Consider the following 22,027-nt stretch of genomic DNA (forward strand, 5'->3'; position numbering starts at 1 on the left):
CGGTAAGCATTGTGGAAACAGATTCAGTCTTCTTTAGGTCACTGCAGCAGCTCAGGACATCAGTGTCTCCTAAGTCTCTCTGTCCTGAAACCCCTTAGACTTCCCAGCATTCCAAACTCACAAGGAAAGTATTGAAAAATGGCTTTCCTGCTAAGAACAGAAAGTAATAACCTATTTTCTTTGCTTCGATCGACCCATGACATATCAAAACTGATTAAATTAATCTGTTGTACTTCAAATGCTTTAATACCGATCATGTTTATCCACACTTAATGGAATATACATCGGAGGCTGTTTTTCAATAGCAGTGATGGATTTTCCCCCTGCCAGTACTTTTCAATTTATTTTATCTTCCAGCAGCAGAGCCCTTTTACTCAAACAGAAGTGTACATGGTAGTCTGATACATAAAGTACATAAAGTAGACAAAATTTGATCTGCTATGAGAAAAGTAGGTAGTGGGATCAGGAACCAACCTATATTCCTTGGCACCACATAAGAGATCTCTGTGGAATCCTACCAGTTCTGAGGGCAGAGTTTGCAGACCTCTGCTCCAGGCATTCAGGCAAAACAAACCAATGCATGCACAAGAGAGGTCGTGGTAACAAGGAAAAAGCTTCATTACGCACAGATAGTATATATCTCATGAATGCTGCACACTAACCATCTGAGCCCTTAGTCAAAGGAACTATCATGGAAAAGCATATGACTTAATTACAAAATAAAACTGAAGGGTAAGTTGGGCCTTTTCAGGAGAGAAAATATTTTGTTAAAAATACCAGTAGCAATAAAACCCATCAATTAGAACGCCAAGTGCCAATACTGGCAGCTCCTGACTCAGAGCTGTTTGGAGCCCTACTGTTCCAGACTCTGCCAACCATGACCTCTCAAATAAGTTCTAAAGGAGTCACCTCAAACAAGCCTGGAATGAGCTGTTGAGAGTGGTTAACCATTCCGCTATGGGCAACCGGAATTTAGATACACATAATAGTTGTGACTTCCATGCATGGGAAGAATCAAGCCCTAAATGAATGAGCACAAGAAATTTTGTTCTAGTATTGCTCTTAATCTTCTCCATAGTAAATATGGTCAAGTAGGTACCTCTCCTTGACTGCTCCAAGCTGAATGTGTCTTTTGGTCACTGTTTAATCACCAATGCAGTGAGAATTAGAAAAGTTGAGATACAATAAACTACTTGTTAAACTTACCATTAGGATGAGGGAATGGTTTCCTTTACTATGATGCTTAATTTTGTGTCACCCGTTTTGTTTTGTATTTAAAAAAAAAACAAAAAAACTGTCATTCCAAAAATAAATGAGGAAAATACAGACAGCCTACCTCAAGCCTATAAAGGACCTACTCTCCTCTGGATTCTATTGTGGTGTCTTCATATCTTCATGGATAAAATCTAATTATGTGCACTATGCATACTAAATATAATGCACTGATAGGTGGCTTTCTCTGTACACAAATTAAGATGTAAATTGACTGTGTCAGTCCAGTAAGGAATCACAAATCTAGAACTTATGTTCTCCATTAGATCTGAATTATTTAGGGTTAGGTTTGGTTGTGTGTGGGCTTCTCTGATAGCTCAGTTGGTAAAGAATCCACCTGCAATGCAGGAGACACTGGTTTGATTCCTGGGTGGGGAAGATCCTCTGGAGAAGGGATAGGTCACCCACTCCAATATTCTTGGGCTTCCCTTGTGGCTCAGCTGGTAATGAATCTGCCTGCAATGCGGGAGACCTGTGTTTGATCCCTGGGTTGGGAAGATCCCCTGGAGAAGGGAATGGCTACCCACTCCAGTATTCTGGCCTGGAGAATTCCAGGACTATACAGTCCATGGAGTTGCAAAGAGTTGGACATGACTAACTTTCACTTTCACTTTGGTTGTATGTGACAGAAAATACATACATACATACATAATGGTGGCTTAAAGGAGATAAAAATTGTTTTCTTCCTTATGCAAATGAAGCTCGATGGTCCTTTCAGCTCATGTTCCTCATTCCTCATCCTCAGAATCCAAGATGGCAGCATCCATTTTCTAGGCAGTCAAATAGAGACAAGGATGAAGATGTAGAGAGCAAGGGTGAGTGCCAGCCATCTCTTCAGAATGTTTTCCAAAACCTGCCTTGGATACTTCTGCTTTTAAGCCATTGGCCACAAAATCCCTGATCTGCAATGGTGGTGTTAACTAGAGGCACTGCTTATCCCACTGGAAATGTTACAGAAATTATAAAATTCGAATAATTCTGGACTCTGAAACACATCTGGCATGAATGTTTTTCAGAAAAATGATTGTGGAGAAATACTGACAAATTTCCATTTAAAAGTCTAGTGGTAAATAAAAATAATATCATTACTAATATGATCTATTATTTTACTATTCTAAGTGTGCTAAGTCACTCCAGTCACGTCTGACTCTTTGCGACTCCATGGACTGTAGCCTGCCAGGCTCCTCTGTCCATGGGATTCTCCAGGCAAGAATACTGGAGGGGAACATCATGCCCTCCTCCAGGGGATCTTCCCCGACCCAGGGATTGAACCCGCATCTCATTATATCTCCTGCATTGGCTGGCACGTTCTTCACCACTAGCATCACCTGGGAAGCAGCACACAGGCCTTTCCAGCCCACCTTCAAAGTATGACGGTGGTAATCCCTGTGAGGTCTCTAACGTTTTTCCAGACCAGCATTTCTAAAATATAACATTTCATCCTAGATGCATCCCTATCATAACAGAGGGGCATCCTGACTGATCAGTCATGGGGTATGCTACCTGTACTGTGAGTGCGGGTCCTCCAGGAGGTTTCGACAACTTGAAGACTGAAAGCACATCTTCTGAAAGGAGACTGGGATGTGGAAATTATCCCTGTGTTCCTGTGGGATTATTTTAGGGATTCCCTTCAATTATGTCAAAACGAAGTAAACATCTTTTCCTAGAGTAGGGACCTGAGATGTCAATGAAGATCTAAATTTTAATAATGTCAAAAAAGGCACAGTTGATGTACGTGGTTTTCATTTAAAATAAAATATTTTATTTTCTGAGGTTCTCAGAGAGTTCATCAAAGCAGGTCTGAGAGGCCCTCACGAGGCAACTGTTTCCAGCATCTGGTTTTAAGAATTTTCTTCCTTGCTTTGTATTATTTTCTATAGGTTGCTCCCCAGCCTTTAGCTAAGGGACAGGGAAGTAAGGCTCAGTCTGAAAATTCAGCTCCAAGGGTGTGGATTACAATCCTCACAAAGGAAGATGGCAGAATTGGGTACTGAATCCCAGGCCAACTGGCCAGTGTCAATATGGAGGTTTTGAGGAACATGAAAGCCTTCTTTAGAGAGTCCCAGAAACACCTACGAAAGCCCCTAAATACCAGCCATTGTCAAGGTGATGAGGGAAATATAAATGAAAGTGTCCCCACTGAGACGGAAATTGGATGCATATCTTCGGTGAATTTGATAAACCAGTTGGTAAATGACTCCTCCTGAGTGTCTGCACAGGAGTTGATTTGCAGAAAAAAACACTAAAGAGAATCAAGTATGTGGTTCTGAGCCTGACCCTGGCCCCATGGACCAAGGTTGACCCCTGAGATGAAGAAAAGATTGCCCCCATTGCTACACAGAACACGGGACCTTCTGGGGCTAATGGGGGTGGCATGAGCAGACATTTGAGGCCTTGAGGAGTTGGAGCCTGGATAAGACTCCTACACAGCTGTACGGATTCCACAAAAGTGCAAGCAGGGAGACGTGGTGGGTGACATCCACCCACAGGAGGCATTTCCGGAGGCCAAGAACGTCAAGAAAAGACTCCATCAGGAAAGCTGAGGTCCTTCATCAGCCAGCAGAATCTACACTAAATCCTTCACATGGCCTCATCTGAAACCTAGCAGGGGCCCAGGGAACGTTAAGTTCACCAAAACAGAAAGATTGGTCCACAGGGGCCAGGAACATACAATCCAGAAGTGGAGGAACCATGTGAAAGACTGTGCTGCTGCTGCTAAGTCGCTTCAGTCGTGTCCGACTCTGTGCGACCCCATAGATGGCAGCCCACCAGGCTCCGCCATCCCTGGGATTCTCCAGGCAAGAATACTGGAGTGGGTTGCCATTTCCTTCTCCAGCGCATGAAAGGGAAAAGTGAAAGCGAAGTCACTCAGTCGTCCGACTCTTAGTGACCCCGTGGACTGTAGCCTATCAGGCTCCTCCGTCCATGGGATTTTCCAGGCAAGAGTACTGGAGTGGGGTGCCATTGCCTTCTCCAGTGAAAGACTGTAGAACCCCATAAAGTGCTAAACGAGGTAAACAGAAAACACCGTGAGAATGGAGAGGAAGGCGCAATGGACAGCCATGTCAGTTACGAGATCAGAGGAGACCTCAAGGCAGTGCTTGAAAGGATGAAGAAGAAATGACAGATGAAGCAAAGGGATCTCTGATGGGGCAACATTGTGTCCCCAGAGCACGAGGTTGGACAGAGCCTGAAGGTAGCTGGAAAGAGCTTCCTGTCGCCAGAACCTGGGGTGGCCATGGACTGGCTACTGAGTAGTTTTCATCATGATCACCATCACAGTTTAGAAAGAAAACTCTTGCTGCAGAGTAGTGGGAACACAGGAGAGAGAATCGAGCAGGAGACAAGTTAGAAAACCATTTCAGGGCACAGGTGAGAGTAAAGGCCTAAACCAAGAGTGATCGCCTTCTTGATTTAAGATACAAAATAGATAAACAACAAGGTCCTACTATATAGCACAGGGAAATACATTCAATATCCTGTGATAAACTATAATGAAAAAATATGATAAAGAATGCATATATATATATATGCATATGTACAACAGAATCACTTTGCTGTACAGCAGAAATTAATGCAACATTGTAAATCAACCAAACATCAAAGAAAAAATTTAATAAAAGAAAACAAAAAGTAAAGATAAAAAATAAGATGATTTCCTAGGTTAAATCCCCCACATCTCCTTCTCCCAGGGAACTGCTAGGCTATGCCCTAAAAACATTTGCCTTCCTGAGTTTGAAAGACGTTGTGTGAACAACAATCTCTCCCAGGAGTCTATCATTGTCATAGAGGTTTGGAGTCAGATGGGGCTAGGGGGCTTGATGCTAACCCCAGTGGACAGATCTCCTTACAGATAAAGTTTTCTGTTGGAAGACCATTTAAAGAAACTGAAATTTATGCTAAGGAAGAGTGTTTTGCTAAACGGTTTGAAGTTTCCTATGGGCCTTCCTGAGTCATCAACTGACTCATTCCACCTGCTCAATTTTATTATTAATTTTTTAAAAAAATCTGATAACAATAGATTCAAAATTATGTTACATGTTTTGATTTCTTTCCTCCCATTGTATAATTCTCTCGTTTTGCCCACATTTTGGCAGTTACTCTCACTATCCATGCAACAATGAGAAACATTCTTTTAAAAATATTTCCAACCCCCTCACATTTACATGAAATCGTTTCAATTCTAACTTTGTTTCAGTTCTTATATAAGATCCATTGCTGTCTAATATTAGATCATTGTATTACACATGACTAACTTCTACTGCACGGTAGAAGCTTGAAAGCTTCCTGATTTGGGCAATTCTCTAAAGCCAAAAAAATAGAAGCATTTTTAAATGTGAATAATCAACTCTGATTTAATAACTTAATTATTTGTTAGATGCTGATTTCTTTTTTTAACTTAAAATTTGATCACTTTGTAAACAAAAATGTTTGTTGTAATTATTCACATGTGTGGTTATGCGTTTGTGCTATAAATCTACAGATCTGATCATCTAATTAGTGCTCAACATTTGATAGAACTGAAATAAGAAATCCTACTTACCCTCATCTGTCCTTCAGGTGTGAACTTTAAGAGTAGTTAAGTATAAAAAAATTTAAAAAAAGAAAGAAATCACAGTGCTGCAGAGACATTCCACTTGAGCGAATGTTTTCTCCTAACCTTCAAAATACGGGTGAAACTGTCTTGACACTGAACATTGACTACTACCTTGGAATCAAAAGTGTGAAATAATCTTTGTCATTAATTTTGCCAAGTCCATATCAAATTGTCATGGTGAAAATAGTCTGAAAGATTATATATATAGGTTTAAAGTGAACTCGGAAGAGAGATAATTCCTTTAAGAAAATGGATCCGATTTCCTTTCACATAGGTTTAGAAGAGAGGAGAAGAACAGGAATATGGAGGGCTAGGAGGAGGAGAGGAGGCAGCTTCTTTTTCCCCTGGGGTGTTGGGTTTGGTGTAGCTGGCAGCTCTCAGATGCTATAACTGTCTCCTGACAACCAGACTTGCAATTTGGCCCTCAGGCCACTAGACTCCCTGTCTGGACCAAGTTTCCTTATCCCATGAAAGTAAGCACCTGCAGTTAAGGCAATATAATAAACCTAAAAATGAGAGATTATCTTACACGAAGTTCTAGTGTATACCAATTTATTTCAACATGGCTTTGAGGCATCTTCAACATTTTAACATTTCATTCCAATTGCAAAATACTGCATTTCAGCCTTCAGTTGTCGAGTGGCTGAGTTGCAGGGAGGTGGGGGAATGGAGGTGGCCGAAAAGAAAAATAAATTTTGCTATAAAATCTTGGGAAAGATGAGGAAAAGTCAGCTCATGCTTAGAAGCACACTCTAGTGATAGCTATGAAAAAAATAAACTTAAAATGGGTACAGAACTAAAGCTTTTCCCAGCTAAAGCACTCAGTTACCTTGCATTCTGGGAGAATTTTAGAGGTTGGGAGAGCCTGGGGGGGCAGGACTGGGAAAATATCCCAAGAATATCCAAGAGGCATTGAGTCTCTTATAAAAAGATTGGATAGAAAAAAAACAAATGTATCTTAATATATACATCTTTGAAAGAAAAAATAAAGCAAAACAAAATAATCTCCTTGAAAAATCCTGGAAAGTGTCTAGCAGAAAAGAAATGCCCAAAAGGAAATGTACAAATGCATGAGTCGCTATTTTTGTCATTTTATTTATGAGGACACTGAGGTTTAGAAAGTTTAAGACCCAGAGTCATCCATCTGCTATATATGTAAAATAGCACTTAGATTGTCTTTTCTTAGTGGGCTGTCTTTTTTATACAATTTTACTTATTTATTTATTTTTGGCTGCGCTGGGTCTTTGCTGCTGCACAGGCTTTACTCTAATTGCAGGGAGTGGGGGCCACTCCCCAGCTGTGGTGTGTGGGCTTCTCATTTGGTGGCTTCTCATGTTGCAGAGCAGGCTTCAGGGCCCTCAGGCTTCAGTAGCTGCACTGCAAGTTCTCAGTAGTTGTGGCTCCTGGGTTCTAGAGCATGGGTTTAGAAGCCATGCAGCATGTGGGATCTTCCTGGATCAGGGATCAAACCCTGCCTCTTTTATTGGCAGGCAGATTTTTTTTACCACTGAGCCACCAGGGAAGCCCAGTGTGCTGTCTTTATTGTCTTATTCAAGTAGAAACAACAAAGATTTTCATAGACATGAGACTGACTATGGTTCTTGAAATCCTATTTTCTGCCCAAGATCTTACATTCTCATCCTACAACTTCTCTTCCTAGTAGACATCTCAAATTCCTAACCCAAGTTTGGGTAGGGATCATACCTTACTCAATTTTAACCCAAAACAACTATATTAAAAGAGTATAATTATTAATAACAGGTTACTATTAATAACCAGTTATTTACTATTAATAACCAGTCATTAATAATAGTGGGTGAGGATGTGTGACTGGTTATGGAAGTGAAGTGCGATGCTGTAAGAACAATATTGCATATGAATCTGGAATGTTAGGTCTAGGAATCAAGGTAAATTGGAAGTGGTCAAACAGGAGATAGCAAGAGTGAACATCGACATGTTAGGAATCAGTGAACTGAAGTGGACTGGAATGGGAGAATTTAATTCAGATGACCATTATATCTACTACTGTGGGCAAGAATCCCTTAGAAGAAATGGAGTAGCCATCATAGTCAACAAAAGAGTCCAAAATGCAGTACTTGAGTGCAATCTCAAAAATGATAAAATGACCTCTGTTCATTTCCAAGGCAAACCATTCAATATCACAGTAATCCAAGTCTATGCCCAACTACTAACGCCAAAGAAGCTGAAGCTGAACAATTCTATGAAGACCTACAAGACATCCTAGAATTAACACCAAAAAAAAGATGTCCTTTTCATCACAGGGGACTGGAATGCAAAAGTAGGAAGTCAAGAGATACCTGGAGTAACAGGCAAGATGGCCTTGGAGTACAAAATGAAGCAGGGCAAAAGCTAACAGTTTTGCCAAGAGAACGCACTGATCATAGCAAACACCCTCTTCCAACAACACAAGAGACTGATTTACACATGAGGATCACCTGGTGGTCAGTAACAAAACCAGATTGTTTATATTCTTTGCAGCCAAAGATGGAGAAGCTCTATACAGTCAGCAAAAACAAGACCAGGAGCTGACTGTGGCTCAGATCATAAACTCCTCATTGCCAAATTCAGACTTAAATTGAAGAAAGTAGGGAAAACCACTAGACCATTCAGGTATGACCTAAACAAAAACCCTGACAATTATATAGTGGAAGCGACAAATAGATTCAAGGGATTAGATCTGATAGACAGATCATCTGAAGAACTATGGACAGAGGTTCATGACATTGTACAGGAGGCGGTGATTAAGACCATCCTCAAGCAAAAGGAATATAAAAAGGCAAAATGGTTGTCTGAGGAGGCCTTACAAACAGCTGAGAAAAGAAGAGACACGAAAGGCAAAGGAGAAAAGGAATAATAAACTCATCTGAAGGCAGATTCCAAAGAATAGCAAGGAGGCATAAGAAAGCCTTCCTCAATGATCAATGCAAAGAAACAGAGGAAAACAATAGAATGGGAAAGACTAGAGATCTCTTCAAGAAAGTTAGAGATACCAAGGGAACATTTCACACAAAGATGGGCACAGTAAAGGACAGAAATAGTATGGACATAACAGAAGCAGAAGATATTAAGAAGAAGTGGCAAGAAGACACAGAACTACACAAAAAAGATATTGACCCAGATAACCATGATGGTGTGATCACTCACCTAGAGCCAGACATTCTGGAATACAAAGTCAATTGGATCTTAGGAAGCATCACTACAAACAAAGCTAGTGGAGGTGATGGAATTCCAATTGAGCTCTTTCAAATCCTAAAAGATGATGCTGTGAAAGTGCTGTGCTCAATATGCCAGCAAATTTGGAAAACTCAGCAGTGACCATAGGACTGGAAAAAGTCAGCTTTCATTCCAGTCCCAAAGAAAGGCACTGCCAAAGAATGCTCAAACTACCGCACAATTGCACTCATCTCACATACTAGCAAAGTAATGCTCAAAATTCCCCAAGCCAGGATTCAACAGTATGTGAACCATGAACTTCCAGATTTTCAAGCTGGATTTAGAAACAGCAGAGGAACAAGAGATCAAATTGCCAACATCTGCTGGATCATCAAAAAAGCAAGAGAGTTCCAGAAAAACACTTACTTCTGCTTTATTGACTACGCCAAAGCTTTTGAGTGTTTGGATCACAAAAAACTGGAAAATTCTGAAAGAGATGGGAATACCAGACCACCTGACCTGCCTCCTGAGAAATCTGAATGCAGGTCAAGAAGCAACAGTTAGAACCAGACGATGGACTGGTTCCAAATTGAGATCAAGGCTGTATACTGTCACCTTGCTTATTTAACTTCTATGCAGAGTATATCATATGAAATACCAGACTGGATGAAGCATAAGCTGGAATCAAGATTTCCGGGAGAAATATCAATAACCTCAGATATGCAGATGACACCACCTGTATGGCAGAAAGCAAAGAAGAACTAAAGAGCCTCTTGATGAAAGTGAAAAAGGAGAGTGAAAAAGCTGGCTTAAAACTCAACATTCCAAAATCTAAGATCATGGCATCCAGTCCCATCATTTCGTGGCAAATAAATGGTGAAACAATGGAAACAGTGACAGACTTTATTTTCTTGGGCTCCAAAATCACTGCAGGTGGTGACTGACTGCAGCTATGTAATTAAAAGATTCTTGCTCCTTGAAAGAAAAGCTATGACCAACCTAGGCAGCATATTAAAAAGCAGAGAGATTACTTTGCTGGCATAGGTCCCTCTAGTCAAACCTATAGTTTTTCCATTAGTCATGTATGGATGTGAGAATTGGACCATAAAGAAAGTTGAGTGCCAAAGAACTGATGCTTTTGAATTGTGGTGTTGAAGAAGACTCTTGAGAGTCTCTTGGACTGCAAGGAGATCAAACCAGTCAATCCTAAAGGAAATCAGTCCTGAATATTCATTGGAAGGACTGATGCTGAAGCTGTAGCTCCAATATTTTGGCCACCTTATGCAAAGAACTGAACTATTGGAAAAGACCTTGATGCTGGGAAAGATTGAAGGCAGGAAGAGAAGGGGATGACAGAGGATGAGATGGTTGGATGGCATCACCGACTCGATGGACATGAGTTTGAACAAGCTCTGGGAGCTGGTGACGACAGGAAGCCTGGCATGCTGTAGTCCACGGGGTTGCAAGGAGTCAGATACGACTGAGACACTGAACTGAATTGGTTACTATTATCTTCATCTTGATAATGAAAATTATTTCTGGAAGCAACTAGAGCAATGATTTTTATTCCCAACACCCAAATGAGGCAACTGAAAACTTCAAGGGGCTGGTGATTGTTTATGATCAAATAATTTATAGATAATGAAAAAAAGCCTAAATCATGGTTCTTGGCTTGTTTGTTTCCACATCTCAAGCCTCTCTCCCAAACACCTAATGGATAATTTAGAGTGTGATCTATAAAAATACAAACCTGTTGTAAAGGCAGGTAGCTCACTAATGAATTTCTATTCATACTTAATTTCTGCTGAATATAACCCTATGTTTTTGTTTCCCTTTTTTGTGTTTTTCCTCCTACATCTATAATTGATGCCTTTGAACTTTAAAAAAGATGCTCCAGGGGAACTATGACAAGCTTACGGATATCAGGAAACTTTGTACAAAAGTCCCTTTGGCATCTCATCCAGCCTTGAGTTTCTCTTCGAACAGGGCAATTTTTTATTGCCTATTAGGTAAAAAGACAAATGAATACATTTAGCCTTAATAGCATTTCTTTTCAACTAGAATGCCTTTGCCATTTCTCTTCTTCCCTTTGTTTTCCCATCAGAATAAAACATTCATCCATTTATTCAGAAATGTACCTTGAGTGCATTTTATTTGCAAGGCACTAGGGGAAAGTGAGGTGATGAAGCCAGTTGAACCAATGCTGAGTTGTAGCTTAGTCAGGAGGGCTGTGTCTAGGGAAGTCCCTAGACACAGGGTTGAGTCCTTATCTGGTTTGAGTCCTACTTTGTGTAATACTTAGGGAGAAGCCTCTGATAGTTCTTCTATGGAAGGCCAAGACTGAAAATTTAGGGGATAGCCTTCAGCTGTGGGCAAAGGCAAACTATTTATCAGAGAACGTGAGTGGGCATCTGTTTTTCTACAGACAAATATGGAGGTAGATCCAAAAAAAATAGAGTTTAAACCAGACAAAGCATAAAGAAGAAATATCAGAGAAGGGAGGGAACAGAGTCCAAGGACCAGTCTGTCTAAACTGAGATCTTGAAGACCAGCAGGATCCATGTGGCCAGGAACAGCTCAAGAGTAAGCAGGCAGATACTGGGATCACAGGCCCTGGAAGACTCCACAGCCCAACGTGGCTGACTGCAATCCGTGTGGACCTGAATGTCAGCTATGTGATGCTCAGTGTCCTACAGCCTCCTGGACCTGGCTTGTGTGCTGGACAAGCTGAGGTCAAGCCTTGCTACCCTTTTTCAGGTGAACCATCTGGGATCAGACAAAACTATCTGGGAATAGTGTTGACTCAAATAGAGGCCTTCTTAGCTAATGCAAGAACTCTGTAATAAAGAGAGTTCTAGGGAGGGGATGTCGCACAGAGTTGGACACGACTGAAGCGACTTAGCAGCAGTATCAGCAGGGAGGGGATGATTGGTCCATAAAACCAAGGTCATTTTTTCTCAAGAAGTAGAAATTGTTCCTGCCTAGTCTCCATTCACTGGGCTCATGTCAACCCCAATAGGGAACACGGGCTCTTTCTCTGGATTCCCCAAAGACGTGGAGAGATGGAAACAGGAACACACTAAAGTAACAAGCTCAAATTAAATATTAGACCTTCCTTGTCTTTTTAATTTCTTCTGGTCTGGTCATGACCATTAAGAGAAATTTCTCACTGACTAAGTATCTCCTCAGATTTCCAGACGGCCCCTCCCGTTCTCACCCTTTCTCCTTCCCAGCCCCTCTTTTCTGCCTCACCCACCTGCACAAAGTCAATTTCATTTCTCAGGCAAAGGAGTTCCACTGTCTCTTGAGGTTACTGTTTCTTTCCAATTCAGTCGCTTGAGCATTCAAATATGGCAGCACATGTTCAACCAAGCTATTTCACTTAAACAAAAAGGTACTTGGTCTAAGAATAAATGATGATTCTCCCTTTTGGAGCTAAAGTTGGTTTTAATAGCATTCCTCTTCCTTTTCTATTATAAACATTTGACTATCCACCCACTTTAGAACTGCAAAACAAGCCTAGAATGTAAGAGAGATAAGATGGAAATTTAAATATATACATACACACACACACATATATATATGCACACACAGGAATATATATACACACATGCATTCATAGGAATATATATATATTATATATATGTATGTATGTATACATATAAGAAGGAAGTGTGATTGCTTGGTTCTGTGGTGTGGTTCTGTGATCAGAAGAGAATCAGAACCAAGACCCACTATATATTGAATTCAGTACATGGAGATTGAGTTGCTTGTCTTATTTGGCTGTGGCCAGGTCTCCTAAACCTAAAGGCAACTCTGAGTCTATGGGTGGAAGCCAATAAGGAGACTGGCATTAAATAAATGTAAGATTGAGTATCCAGACTGACTCTAAGTTTGGGGCTAACTCCATGCTTGCAGTAAAAAATAGCAGAATTGGAAAAACATAATTAATTTGAAATAAAGTATAATGGTTAAATAAAATCCCATTTTGCCAGTTAGTCCTCAGCAGAATACTCTTGGATTCAATCACAATAAGTAGCTGACGTAAAGTAGACATGATTTAAAACATCTATCACTGAGGTTATATATTTTTTGAACCATAAGTGAAAGGCACTCAGTCAGGTCCGACTCTTCGTGACCCCATGGTCTATACAGTCCATGGAATTCTCTAGACCAGAATACTGGAGTGGGTAGCTTTTCCCTTCTCCAGGGGATCTTCCCAACTTAAGGATCAAACACAGGTCTCCTGCATTGCAGGCAGATTCTTTACCAGCTGAGCCACAAGTGAAGTCCAAGAATACTGGAGTGGGCAGCCTATCCCTTTTCCAGGGGATCTTCCCAACCCAGGAATTGAACCAGGGTCTCCTGCATTGCAGGTGGATTATTTACCAACTGAGCTATCAGGGAAGCCCTGAACTTTAACTATACATACTATCTTAACATGTCAGAAATCCCATATAAAGGGAAATTCATAATCAGTGTAGATCACTATACATTTTAAAATCATAATGCAATTTGATAAACCTGCAAATTAATTTAGCAGCAGTCATTTTAGGAAAATGAATGATAAGGTGGCAATTTTATTTACTAAAGCTAACTTAAGCAGATACTTATGAATTCATTAAGGGGTGAATCATCTTCTATTCAACAAGTTTATAGTGTGTATTTAGGACATGTGTTTACCATGGCAAATTAGGGGGGAAACACCACCAACCACAGCAGACACTTCAATAATGCTATTTAATTAAAATAAGAAGTTACACATCGTGGGTCCTTTCTCTCACAAACTTATAATTATGCTAATAAAACAGCATATGTATTTTAATTTTTTACCTAATTTTAACTATGAAATTTGAAAATGTGAACATTATGAACAAAACGTTGCAATCATACCAACTCAGGAAACTTTAAATATTGGTTATGCAACTAATTCAATCTTACTTCCTTCTCAAGGGTTTTTTAACAACTGTGAAAGAAAGATAAGCTCTCCTGTTTTTCAAGTTTGAATTAAAATAACTAAAGACCATTTAAAACAAAATTTTAAATGATAAGCTCAATAATAACAATATTGGAAGGATTCTGCTATCCTGATACCAACCTGGATCAAACAATAAGCCATCAAGATATAGCAAATAAAATATTCTTTTAGAAATTTCTCTTCCAAAAAAAATCAAAAGCAACAAAAAAGATATATGCACAAATATTCATTGTAGTACTAAAGCACAAGAAAAACTGGAAACAACCTAAGTGTTAAATGCAAAAGTGGTTAAATTATGTATTTTTTAGTTGTTGAAACTTTATGAGGTAGATTAAATCATAACCAAAGTTCTTATAGTGTGGAGAAGTCCCTGAGGTATAATGAGAACTATAAGATGACTTCCAAGCTACAGTTATACTTACTATGGATGAGAAATGGAAAAGCAGGTAAGAAGACAAAATATAAGTGCTATTAAAAGTCTGTCATGAAAACTGCTCCAAAGTGATCCTAGGTCCTTCAAGTGAGGTATTATCTGCTTGTTTTTATTGGGAGAAGTATCTGTAGGTAATGTAGATGCAGTTTGAAGGAGGAAATAAAAGAATTAACCACATGTGTTAAAGGAAAAAGAAATTGTATGGGGGAAATACCTTTATTGACTTATTCTCGAAGTAGAACACAGGAAATAATAAAGGTTAAGCAGATATGAATATTGTTATGAGTTGCATACCCCAATGTTCATTGCAGCCCTGTTTATAATAGCCAAAATATGGAAACAACGTAGAGGTCATTCACAGACGAAGGGATAAAGAAGATGTGGTATGTGTGTGTGTGTATGTTCATACACACAGTGAAATACTACTCAGCCACTAAAAAAGAATGAAATAATGCCATTTGCAGCAACATGTATGGATCTAAAGATTTTCATACTAAGTGAAGTAAGTCAGAAAGAGAAATACAAATACCATATGGTATCACAGATATGTGGAATCTAAAATATGACAAAAATGAACTTACCTATGAAACAGAAACAGACTCACAGACACAGAGAACAGACTAGTATCTGCCAAGGTTGGGGGCAGGGGGGAATGAACTGGGATTTGGGGGTTAGTAGATGCAAACTATTATACACAGAATAGATAAACAACAAGGTCTTGCTATGTAGCACAGGGAATTACATTCACTATCCTGCAATAAACCATATGGAAAATAATATGAAAAGAATGTATATATACATGTACGATGGAATCACTTTGCTATACAGCAGAAACCAACACAACACTGTAAATCAAACATGCTTCAATAAAATAAATTTTCTGAAAAATATTGCTGTGAGTGGAATTGCGTCCCCCCAAAAGATATGATCAAGTCCTAATCTCTGGTCCCTGTGAACGTGACTATTTGGAGATAGAGTCTTTGCTTATGTAATCAAGTTAGGGTGAAGTCATACTAGATAAGGGTGGACCCTAACTCAATGACTAGTGTCCTTACACGGAGAAGAAAATTTGAACACGAACACACACACAGGGAGAACGCCGTGTGATGATGAAGGCAGACACAGGAGGTTTGCTTCTGTAAGCCTAGGAGAGCCAAGGATTGCTGGTGGCCTCTGGAGGCTGGAAGAGGCAAGGATGGATTCTTTCCTAGAGTCTTGAGAGGGAGCATGGCTCTGCCCACACCTTGATTTTAGTCTTCTAGTCTCCAAGGTGTGTGAAAGAATATATTTCTGTTGTTTTAAGCCGACTAGTTGGTACTTTATTACAGCAACTCTAGGAAACTAATGCACACAAACAAGGCAATTAATATCCAGCCATAATCTTTTCTGGACTTTCCCAAAGCTCAGCGGGTAAAGAATAGACCTGCAATGTAGGAGACACAGGAGACTCGGGGTAGATCCCTGGGTCAGAAAGATCCACTGGAGAAGGACATGGCAACCCCACTCTGGGATTCTTACCTAAAAAATTCCATGGACAGAAGAGCCTGGTGGGCTCTAGTCCAAAGGCTCACAAAGAGTTGGATACGACTGAGCACTAGCAGGATACAATACGATAATTTATTCTATAATGTTATTTCCTGTCTACTAACACTTCTGAGGCAAAAAATTCAAATATTGTTCTTTATGCCTGATGAGAACTATCCTTGCAAATCTCTGAATGTGAAGGGGCAGTTTGAAACTGTATTGGCAGCACAGTCTGCCCTTAAGAGCACCAATTCCATCATCCACCAGCTGTGATTTTCCATATGTTCCACCCTCTTGGTGCTTGTTCCTTGTTTTGTAAAATAGTGATAATAATGGTCTCATTGAACTATTGTGAGAACTACATTAGCTAATAAATGTAAAGCAATTAGAACAGTAGCTGGCCCATTGTAAGCATTCGATAAATGTTAGCTATAATTATCATGTCTGACTAAACATTTTGGTTCTATTCCCATTTTAGAATTACAAAAATTTCACAGGCATATTTTTAGAATGCATATATCAATTTGTAAATTACTTATATATCACCATATCAACACTGCTTTTGCTGCTCCAAGTAATTCTCAACCAAATTGACTTTTACAACCTCAGGAGTCCTGCTTCTCAGGGCCACCAGAAAAAGGAATGGGCAGGAAGAAGGAAACAATGATAAGAAAAAGAAAAGATTGCTAGTTGGAGCTCCTATGGAGCTGAAATTCTACAAAGCAGCATCAGGAAGGATCAAAGGGAATGAGGAGTTTGGACGAGGTTGTTTGACAAGCAGCATCCTCCACTGTCGATGTAGGAAATGTGATGTTGGTCACAGCTCTTCGCACGCTGACCCATAATTGAGTGAGAGCTCTGCTGAAACGTGTGTCACCTTCAGTCCATAGTTTTGTGCTTACTGTGGAGTGTCCATGTGACCCTGAATTCAAGAGGCATCAGGGCAGCTCTGCACAGCAGGCTCAAGTGGACAGGTGAGCAGTCTTTGGGATAATTCAGCAAACAGGCGGCAGATTTGTCCAGCCTAACTCTGTTTGCATAGTGCTCACCAGCATCTGCTAACAGTTGTCAGTATCCGTTCTTCGCGGCTTCCCAGATACTTTAAATATTTATTATCCCCATAACCACTTGGCTCATCTCTGGTAATTCTGCTGCTATTCCCGAAGCCTCTTTCTTTTATCTTACTTAATAGGACTACAGGAGACTGGGCCTCCAGCTAAGAAAAGGCCGGAGGTGAATAGCTCTCACAAGGGGGCGCTTGCTCTAGCCAGTGTCAGGGATTTTGAAAGAATAGTTCCTATTTCTGAAGGCCAAATCCCAAACTTACTCCTGTTCAGAAACTAATTAGCTATTTAAATGTCCCTGACTAATCTTCTAGACTTTCTTTTACAAATTAAGTATAAAACAAGACTGCCCCAATAACTTGTATACTGTGTAATTAAAAAAAAAAGTGCAACTTGCAATAGTATCCAAGTCTAATCCGTGTGGATTGGAATGTACCAATCAAGGCTCATAGTCACCCAAGGAAGAAGAATAAATACAGGAGAGAAGCAAGCTTGACAGATACCTGAGTTGTCAATAGAAACAAGAAAAAGGGTTTTGTAGAGCAAAGGGGAACCGGCAGCTCATATTGTGAATGGTACCGGTGCTGACACAGAGCTGGCACCAGAAAGAAATAGCTTTTATTGGATGTCAGCTTAAGAAGAAGAAAAGAAAGGAAACTGGAGAAAAAAAAAAAAAATAGCTGAATGAGTAGAAGGGAAAGGATCAATAACTTCCTCTGACGTTTTTTTGGCAAATTGGCCAAGAAAGGGCTGAAGTCTTTACTGGCTGACAATTCTGGCACCTTTCCCAAATAGAAATGTTGCAGCCAGAAAATGCACTTAGTGAATTTAGTGAGACAATTAGTTTGGGAATATCTATGAAAAGGCAGAGCACAGACTGACAAAATGACTGTCATCAAGGCGTCTGGGTCCACCCTAATGTCATGCATTGGTAACGGTTTGATGTTACCTGGTGGGTGAGGATACTTAATGCCCAGGTTGTGTGCTGGGCATCCAGAAGAGGTGGTGTGACCAAGTAATTTGTCACCCAGATCCACAGGAGGTGCTATGAATAATCACGCTGGGCCATCAGCACAAACCCAGACTGTCCCAGGCAACCCAGGGTGTATCGACACCCTACCAGGGACACTTAACTCTCCCTGAAATCCACTGTCATGGACTAGGATCCTTGACACAGTAGCTTCCTTGACAGTATGAGCCTTCACTCATAAGAAGGCATAGGAAAAAGGGGGAGATAACCTGAGGAGTTATCATTCCTGCTGGAAACAACAACATCCAGTCAATTGCCCATCAGCCATCAGGACAGCAGTCCTAGTCTTCTATGGTTTTTATACATTTCCTTTTCATCTGGTCAGGGATATTTTCAAGCCAGAGCTTTCTTTCTGGATTAAATAGGGATAGGTGTGTGTCTTGTTATTAAATGAAATGTAAACATTTCAGGCTGAGAGCTGAAGAATTGATGCTTTTGAACTATGGTACTGGAGAAGACTCTTGAGAGTTTTCTGGACTGTAAGGAGATCCAACCAGTCAATCCTAAAGGAAATCAACCTTGAATATTCGTTGGAAGGACTGATGCTAAAGCTGAAGCTCCAACACTTTGGCCACCTAATGAGAAGAGCTGACTCACTGGAAAAGATCCTGATGCTGGGACAGATTGAAGGCAGGAGGAGAAGGGGGTGGCAGAGGATGAGATGGCTAGATGGCATCACTGACTCAATGGACATGAGTATGAGTAAGCTCCCGGAGATTGTGGAGGACAGAGGAGCCTGGCGTGCTGCAGTCCATGGGGTGGCAAAGAGTTGGGCATGATCTAGTGACTGAACAAAAACAACATAGCAGTGTGTATTCCCAAGAAGCTATAGCATCCTGTATTCTGAAAAGAAGGGAGAGAACCAAATACGGTCACAAAGTCCTAGTTTGCTTCCAAATGCAGGTATTCAGTTGGTTGTAGTGTACCATTTTCATTAGTCCAGTTTCCATGCTTTTCAGTGTTGTAAAACTATTTCATAATTATCATAGAAACGTAAGTTTTCTGCTCCCTCATATCTATCTTTTGCTCCCACCCCAAGCTGTTCAGGAAGTTCAGTTTTGAATTGTAATGGATACACATTTGTTTTTTATTAAGTTTTAGTATCAAGTCATGAAAATAAAACAGAGAAGAAGAGACACTTGTGGAATTCCACCCACAAGTTCAGTCAGTCTAGAACATGAAAAACACAGTCATTTAGCAGCTGGGCCCTTCCAACCACAACTTTTAATTCACTCTGAGTGCTGTCCTGCAGAGGCCAAGAGCTCTAACATCTTGTGATATAGCTGCCACCAAATCATAGTGGATTATATGAAGTACCGCTACAGGAACATGTACAACATGTTGTAGTGATACTTCCAAAGTGCAACCCAAATAGGGGCCAGTTTATCTTTACAAGACTTCTGTGAGGGGTCATAGAGAAAGTGTTTGGGAACAGTTCAGTCAGTTCAGTTCAGTCGCTCAGTCGTGTCTGACTCTTTGCGACCCCATGGACTGCAGCACACCAGGCTTTCCTGTCCATCACCAACTCCCAGGCTTTACGCAAACTCATGTCCATTGAGTCAGTGATGCCATCCAACCATCTCATCCTCTGTCATCCCCTTCTCCTCCTGCCTTCAATCTTTCCCAGCATCAGGGTCTTTTCAAATAAGTCAATTATTTGCATCAGGTGGCCAAAATATTGGAGTTTCAGCTTCAGCATCAGTCCTTCCAATGAATATTCAGGACTGATTTCCTTTAGGATGGACTAGTTGGATCTCCTTGCAGTCCAAGGGACTCTCAAGAGCAGATTAGAAACTGTGACAGAGGAGGAAGCTGGTTGCCCAGAGTCACACTGTTGACTAGAGATTAGCCTAGCAGTAGACATTGATGCTTCTGACTTTTGTACTGACCAATTTTCTACAGAAACTCTTAAATCAATTCTGCCACCATCTTAGGACATTAAGATTTTTCAAGGAAACTATAAACAAGGTGAAAAGACAGCCTTCAGAATGGGAGAAAATAATAGCAAATGAAGCAACAGACAAACAATTAATCTCAAAAATATACAAGCAACTTCTGCAGCTGAATTCCCGAAAAATAAATGACCCAATCAAAAAATGGGCCAAAGAACTAAACAGACATTTCTCCAAAGAAGACATACAGATGGCTAACAAACACATGAAAAGATGCTCAACATCACTCATTATTAGAGAAATGCAAATCAAAACCACAATGAGGTATCATTTCACACCAGTCAGAATGGCTGCTATCCAAAAGTCTACAAGCAATAAATGCTGGAGAGGGTGTGGAGAAAAGGGAACCCTCTTACACTGTTGGTGGGAATGCAAACTAGTACAGCCACTATGGAGAACAGTGTGGAGATTCCTTAAAAAACTGGGAATAGAACTGCCATATGACCCAGCAATCCCACTGCTAGGCATATACACCGAGGAAACCAGAATTGAAAGAGACGCGTGTACCCCAATGTTCATCGCAGCACTGTTTACAATAGCCAGGACATGGAAGCAACCTAGATGTCCATCAGCAGATGAATGGATAAGGAAGCTGTGGTACATATACACAATGGAATATTACTCAGCCATTAAAAAAAATACATTTGAACCGGTTCTACTGAGATGGATGAAACTGGAGCCCATTATACAGAGTGAAGTAAGCCAGAAAGAAAAACAACAATACAGTATACTAATGCATATATATGGAATCTGAAAGATGGTAACGATAACCCTATATGCGGGACAGAATGAGAGACACAGATGCATGGAACAATTTTATGGACTCTGAGGGAGAAGGTGAGGGTGGGACGTTCTGGGAGAATGGCATTGAGACATGTGTATTGTCATATGTGAAACAGAGCACCATTCCATGTTCGATGCATGTGACAAGGGCTCGGGGCCGGGGCAGTGGGATGATCCAGAGGGATGGGAGGGGGAGGGAGGTGGGTGGGGGGTTCGGGAAGGGGAACACATGTAAACCCATGGCTGATTCTTGTCAATGTATGGCAAAAACTATTACAATATTGTAAAGTAATTAGCCCCCAAGTAAAATAAATAAATTTATAAAAAAAAAAAAAAAAAAAAAGATTTTTCACCTTGTAATTCACACCCCACCCCTCCAATTTCTAAAGGAACCTACTGCCGATGTTTGGTCTCTGTAACACAGAATACATCATTATACACTATACACTATAAGAAATAAAACCATAATATAGCCATGTTTTTTAATGTATTTCTGAGCTGGTATTCAATCCAAAATATAACCCATGTTTAGAACCCAAATATGAGAGTACTTGCAACTGTTGTTATATACATTACTGAATTTAAAACCTTAAAATTTCCAAAAAGTATTTTCATAATCATATTACGTCAACAATACTTAAAGGAAAATGGTATGAGCTCAAATGTATATGTGATTAAACAGATTCACTTTATGAAAACTTTAAGTCAATTCAAGTGTATGGTCCCACATCACCAGTATAAGGACAACGCCAGAAAATTTGATATAAACTGTCAGAATAATGATAAACATCTTCAAAAACATTTGCTAAAGAGATTATGATCATGTAATGAATTGTCCAAAGCAGCAAACAGAATGTCAGGAGAAGAGGGATAACCCAGGACTGTAAGCACAAGCTAGAACTGCCCAGATGAAACACTGAACTGTACTATCCCTCTAGCTCAAGTCTGGAGTAGACTGGAGGAGAGGTCTGCGAAGACCATATTGACAGAGCACAGATTTTAACAGGAGATGATATGAATATTCTTATCTGACCATGACCTAACAAAACTCAAACACTGGTCTCTGTGTGTGATAACTGATTCATAGTAAAAGAAGTTAAGAGAATAAAAAGAATATTTTGCCCACTTCTGCTAATTAAAAAAAAAAAGTTGGAATAAGAGACTGGGGAAAAGAAGCTCTTTCTTTTGGGCGAAAGCCAAGGACAACCTCAAAGATCATC

This window comes from Giraffa tippelskirchi, chromosome 9 (genome assembly GCF_054371585.1).
Source record: "Giraffa tippelskirchi isolate mGirTip1 chromosome 9, T2T-mGirTip1v1.2.pri, whole genome shotgun sequence".
In the NCBI taxonomy this organism is placed as follows: Eukaryota; Metazoa; Chordata; class Mammalia; order Artiodactyla; family Giraffidae; genus Giraffa; species Giraffa tippelskirchi.